At 48.7% G+C, this 6,175-nt stretch overlaps 1 long non-coding RNA gene across 1 annotated transcript; it reads right to left on the bottom strand.

Annotated features, from left to right (window-relative positions):
- Positions 1 to 549: 549 nt before the first annotated feature.
- LOC117802968 lies at positions 550 to 4,635 on the bottom strand. The gene is made up of 3 exons (XR_004626452.1): positions 4,518 to 4,635; positions 1,213 to 1,303; positions 550 to 769 (listed from the first exon to the last, which is right to left on the bottom strand). It is a non-coding gene; the product is annotated as an uncharacterized LOC117802968 (long non-coding RNA).
- Between the last annotated feature and the right edge of the window lie 1,540 nt (positions 4,636 to 6,175).

Here is a 6,175-nt window from a genome sequence, read left to right as displayed (position 1 = left end):
TTCATCAACGGGTCCCTGATGCCTGGCACAATGCCTGGCACCCAGTGGGTGCTCAGTAGATGCTTGAGGAACCCGCGGATGGAGGTGGGAAGGGAAGAAACAGGGTGCTCTTTGGGGGTGGGGGGAGCTGAGGTGACAAAATTAGAGGGATGGAAAGAGGAACGACGCATGGCAGTCACTTGTCTTTCAGAGCTGTCCCCAGCCTGGCTGTCTGTGCAGAGCACACAGGTCCACACCACGTGGGGCTTGGCAGCAATCTCCTCCGCTGTCCCCCCCCAACCCCCGGTCTTACCCTTGGTCCCCCCCCACCTCCGCTCTGGCACCTGGAAGTGGCTCCAGGAATAAATGGATGCCTTCCCCCCCAATTTGCTATTTTTTTTCTTCTTCAAAAATTAATGTATTGCATCTTCGTATGATGGAAATTAAAAATCACCTCTGCATTACCGGCTTGGCGGGGTAGGGGGGGAGGCGAGGGCAGCAAACTCGGCTCTCTCGTTTCATTCAACCATCTCTAGTTAAGGTACCATCAGCATTTTCCATTGTGGACTTTATTTTCCAGATTTCGGGCTCAGTGTGGGACAGGAAGGAACCAATCACCGGGAAACTTCCTGCAGAAAGGGCATTTGTCAGCTCAGCCTTGCTAGGTTCCCTCTGCCTTCCCGGCTGGCTTTCCTGCCCCAGGGGCTCCATAGACTCCTGGAGGCTTGTGCTGCCCCCCTGCAGACAGGCTAACGGAATCCCTCTGCAGAGTTGAGAATCCATTTTAATCCTAGAATGGATTAGAAATTATGCGAGTTAACCTGGGCCCCAATGGGTCAAACTCAATGGGGAGGAGCCCTAGGAGTCAGGCAGGGGTAGAGGGTGGGCTGGGTGTGGGGGACTCTCTGACCCCCTCCAGCTGATATCCGAGCCCTCCGATGTTCTTCCTGCCACATGTCCAGCTTCTGCATAAGAGCTGCCTAGAAGAAGAAGTTCTGTGGCTAAAGAGTTTAGCCAGCCTGCCTACCCATGTTACAGATTGGGAGAATGGAGCCTGGCTGGAGAAAGCGAGTTGTCCACATGGACAAGGCACATTGAGAGTCAACCCAGAGTCTGGAGAAAGTGACTTGACATCTCTGAGCTTGGGTCTCTTGTCTGTAAAATGTGGGAAGGGGTACAATCCAGGTCCTGCTGAGGTGTGTAGACTAAATGCAATTTCATAAATGTGCAGACCTTGTTGTCAGATGAAAGTTGGTACGTCCTCTTCGGAAAACCTGCAGTATCGAAGCAAGCTGAAGACCCCAGGGTAATGAGTGCTTATATCCTACAAAGGACAAGGACAAGAATGTTCCTGGCAGCTATATTCATAATAGCCCCTAAGTGGACACTGTCCAAATGTCCATCAATGGCAGCCTGGATAGATAGTGGCGTAGTCACATAATGAAATACTACACAGCAATAAAAAAGGACAAATAGGGGCTATACACAATGACGGAAGGTCACAAATGCAATATCCAAGGGTACGAAGCCAGGCACAAAAAAGTGTTTATGGTATAATCCCATCTATATGAAAATTAAGAACAGGCAAAAGTACCAAATGGAGATGGGTCTCAGAACAATAGTTTCCTTTGGGGAGAAGTGATTTGGAGGGGTATAAAAGTGCGGTGGGGGCTAGAAATGTTCTAGGTTGTGATTTGGGTGGTGGCTTCACAGGTAAGTACAAATGGAAGATTAATCAAATTGCACCTGTTAGAATGTTGCATGTCATTGTATGCAAATTATTAAAAACATAAAGAAAGAGGGGTGCCTGGGTGGCTCCGTCGGTTGAGCATCCAACTCTTGGTTTTGACTCAGTCCGTGATCTCAGGGTCATGGGATGGAGCCCCGTGTTGGGCTCCATGCTCAGTAGGGAGTCTGCTTGACACACTCTCTCTCCCTCTCCCTCTGCCCCTCCTCCCCCATGCTCTCTCTCTCTCTCTCTCAAAAAATACATAAACAAAGAAATTATAGGTCCCGCCCCAGAGTTTCAAATTCAGTGAGTCTGGGATGGGGTCTGGAATCTTGCTTACTTAGAAGCTCCTTGGTGATGCTGATGTGGTTCACAGCCCACACCTTAAGGAGCACTGGTCTAAGTGGTCCTCAGAAGCAAATGGAAAACAATCCATTCAGCATCCCACGTACCAGTGAAGTCCAATCTGCCAAGGTCCCACTCACACGCCACCTCCCTTCTGCCCTCTGAACCTCACATGGAGCCCCATTTGCCTCCAATGGCTTAGCTGCAAGGGCATCTGGGAAATGTAGTTTTTAGCTTCTGAGTCTTGCCTCCACAAATGGAGCCCCATTTGCCTCCAAAGCCTTAGCTGCAAGGGCATCTGGGAAATGTAGTTTTTAGCTTCTGAGTCTTGCTGTATAGGAAGGTATGTAGAAGGGGGATAGGTCCCAAGTGAAACTGGACCACACTTCTAGAGTTCCCACTCAGCAGCCAGCTCGTGACACTCCATATACTCAGGACACTGACATGAACATGAGTATTCTGCTGGGTGACTTGAGTTAATTGCAGCTGTGTCTCCAGGGGATTCTGGACTTTTTTTCCAGTCTAGGGGAGTCAAGTTTCAGGTTGGAAAGTCTGATAAGAGTTCTTAGCAAAGACAGTTCTTCCCTTGTTTGGCTCAATGATACAAATAGGAAATTAAAATTTAGTTCACCCTAGAGGTAGAAGAAACAATCCCCTTCACTACCCGCTTCCCACCCATTTCTCAGACGGGGAGACCGAGGCCCCCAAAAGGACAAAGTTCACCTGGGCAAAGCTGGGGCTTAAAACTCATGTGCCTTCATGTCTTTTTAGAAAGCACTTTGTTCTCTGTGATTCTTTCTGTTCCTCCCCTGTCCCTGTGCCAAGAGCAGGGCAGGAATTGTTATTTTATAGATAAGGAAGCTGAGGCCCTGACAAGGTGAGCAAGGGCTGAATTACAGCCCACACAGCAATCGTGGTCCTCTTGCCCGGTGCAGCCCAGAGCCAGGGAACTCAGGGAAGGTCCTGGGCAAGAGGGCAGCCTCATCGTATGGGATCATCATTGCCTTCCTTCCACTCAGCTGCACCCCTCCGGCTTGCCTCAAGGCTAACCACCAGCTTCCCCACTCCAGATCCTAACAGAACAGAAAGAACTTCTTTTACTAGTGGTTCTTATAAATTTTTCGGCTAGCCAAGTCTCATCTTTTGCTGTACAACCACCCTGCCCTCCTTTGGATACGCTTAATGTTTTAAATGTGACAAAATTTACATAATGGAACATTTACCGTCTTGACTATTTTTGTGTGCAGCTCAGGGACATCAAGTGCATTCACTTTGTTGTGCAAACATCACCACCATCCATCTCCAGGACTCTTCCCAGCTCCATAAAACAGCTCCCAAACCCCCCTTCTCCCAGACGCTGGCAACCACCTTGACTTTCCTGTCTCTATGAACTTGACTACCGACTTGATTTTCCTGTCTCTAGGAACTTGACCACCGCCTTGATTTTCCTGTCTCTATGAACTTGACTACCGCCTTGATTTTCCTGTCTCTATGAACTTGACTACCGCCTTGATTTTCCTGTCTCTGTGAACTTGACTACTCTAGGTACCTCATGTAAATGCAATCACACAGCTTTTGTCCTTTTGTGTCTGGCTTGTTTCATTTAATGTAATGTCCTCAGGCTTCATTCATGCTGTAGCCTGTGTCTGAACTTCCTTCCTTTTTAAGGCCGAATAATATTCTATTGTATGTAGATAACACATTTTGTCTATCCACTGGTTGTTTCCACCTTTTGATAATTGTGAATAATGCTGCTATGGACACAGATGCATGGATCTCTGTTTTGAGTCTCGGCTTTCAATTCTTTTGGGGATATACTTAGAAGTGGAATTACTGGATCATTTGGTAGTTCTATTTTTAATTTTTTGAGTTTTGAGGATTCACCATACTGGTTTCCATAGCGGCTGCACGATTTTGCATTTCCACCAGCAGTGCACGAGCTTCCAGGTTCTCCACATCCTGGTGAATTCTTATTTTGTTTTTTGTTTTTTGTTTTTGTTGTTGTATTGTTGTGATAGTAGCCATCCTAAAGGGTATGAGGTGGCTGCTGGCCACCCCATCTCTTCCCATCCCATCCCATCCCACCCCATCCTTTCCCATCCCATCCCATCCAACCCCATCCCATCCCATCCCATCTCATCCCTTCCCTTCCTTTCCCAACCCATCCCTTCCCATCCCATCCCTTCCCATCCCATCCCTTCCTATCCCATCCCTTCCCATCCCATCCCATCCCCTTCCCATCCCATCCCATTCATCCCATCCCATCCCATCCATCCCATCCCATCCCATCCCATCCCTTCCTTTCCTATCCTCCCATCCCTTCTCATCCCATCCCATCCCATCCCATCCCATCCCATCCCGTCCCATTCCATTGTTGGAAACTTGATGTAATCATTGAAGAAAAGAATCCAGCACCCGGGGAAGCTGTGACTCCTGATGAGTCTCGGAAGCTCATGAGACTCACCCAGCAGCGGTGGCACACAGGGAAGAGTGGAAGAAGGTCCAAAAGGGCAGCCAAGTGCAACATCTTTCTCCTCTCCTTCCAAACAGCAAACACTTCCTGAGTCTAGAGGAAGCATTTCTACACACACCAGACTATTGAAATCGGCGTGTGGAAATGCCTTCGCTACATTCTTAAGCTCTTCTTCCCTTTTTAGCCTCTGGAAGAGGAGTTTTATTTTGCCTTCACAGTGGCACAGTAATAACCACATAGTTTAAACATAAGTTTTCTTGTGCATTTCCTTGTTGAATTTTGCACATTGAAATTTTTATATTCATGCATTCTTTTATGATGCCTAAATGTTTTCCTTGAAATGTGTATTGATTTGTAAATTAGATTGTCTTCTGTAATAAAATACCATTTGCACAATAAAAGCTTTGTTGTTACAGAAGGTGTGGAAGGGGAGCTGGAGGGGTGTGGTGGTGGGGGCAGCGAGGCTTGGAGGAGGGGGTGAAAGGCACAAAGGGAAAAGATGTGGCCTGGGCTAGGGTGCTGGCAGTGGGGATCCCTGGGTGGTGGGGGCTGGGGTAGACAAGATGCATTTCAGAGACAATCTAAAGGATGTGGTGGCCAGTCTGTGGTCAGGCCTGAGGGAGGAAGAGTCGGGGTCCAGAATGCCTTCCATATTTCTGGCTTCATGAGTTGGGGTGGTGGAGAAGACAGGGAACAGAACAGAGGTGTTGATGACCTTTTCTGCTTAAACCTTAAAGGGCCACTCAAGCTTCAGGACATGTTCCATAAGGCAGAGGGAGGGGACTGGGGGGAGATGGGAAGGGGAGATTGGGAGATGGGTGGCTAAGGGCCATACAGTTAGGCTTCAGTGTGTGAACTTTGACCTCCTGGGATGGAGAGACAGTGCGGCCCAGACACTAGAACCCAACTGTCCTGACTCCGGGATGGGGAAGGGGCCCGAGAGCTCTTGTCCCCCAAGCTATCTCTTGGGTTGGTGTCCTGAGGGCATGCCCACCTTCACACGTCTCTCCCCTCCAAGGGCACCCATCCTTGGCTGAGGATCCAGCACCCACATGAGTCAGAATGACCTGTGTTTCAGTCCAACCCTCTCTCACCAGCTCCGCTTCCCAAATCTCTAGTTCCTCCTGGGTCATGTGGGGACACATGCCTCCATACCAGGGTTTAATGACATAGGCACATAGAAGGGCTGGTGGACAGCTTGACAGGTGTCTTGCAGGCATTCTGTAAACAATTGTTGAACCTGCATCATTTCTGAGTCTGCCTGGATGCCCCCTCCTCTAGGAAGCCTTCTCTGGTTCCCCTCCCCTAATCAGTAAGTTTGAATACAATCCCCCTTCTCTGTGCCACCAATTCACTTCACTGTGCACCTCATTGTCTGTCTCCTTGAGCACAGGGGCTGGTATTACTTAGCAGGGTGGCTTCATTTTGGCATCATACATATCCTACCTCGGCTGGTTCCTCACTGTGACACCTGGGGCAAGTCTGTTAGTATCTCTGAGCCTTGCTTTCCCCCTCTGCAAAATGGCAATGCTATCAATTGTACCTGCCTCTTAGGGTCATTGTGAGAATTAAAGGAGAAAACACACACACACAGTCTTAGAATCATGCTTGGCCCATGGCAGGTGCTCAGTGTGTGAGCCATTTAACCA

The sequence above is a fragment of the Ailuropoda melanoleuca genome, chromosome 7 (genome assembly GCF_002007445.2).
Source record: "Ailuropoda melanoleuca isolate Jingjing chromosome 7, ASM200744v2, whole genome shotgun sequence".
Classification (NCBI taxonomy): Eukaryota; Metazoa; Chordata; class Mammalia; order Carnivora; family Ursidae; genus Ailuropoda; species Ailuropoda melanoleuca.
The sequence above is the reverse complement of the archived record's forward strand: the minus strand, read 5'-3'. Positions and strand labels throughout refer to the sequence as shown.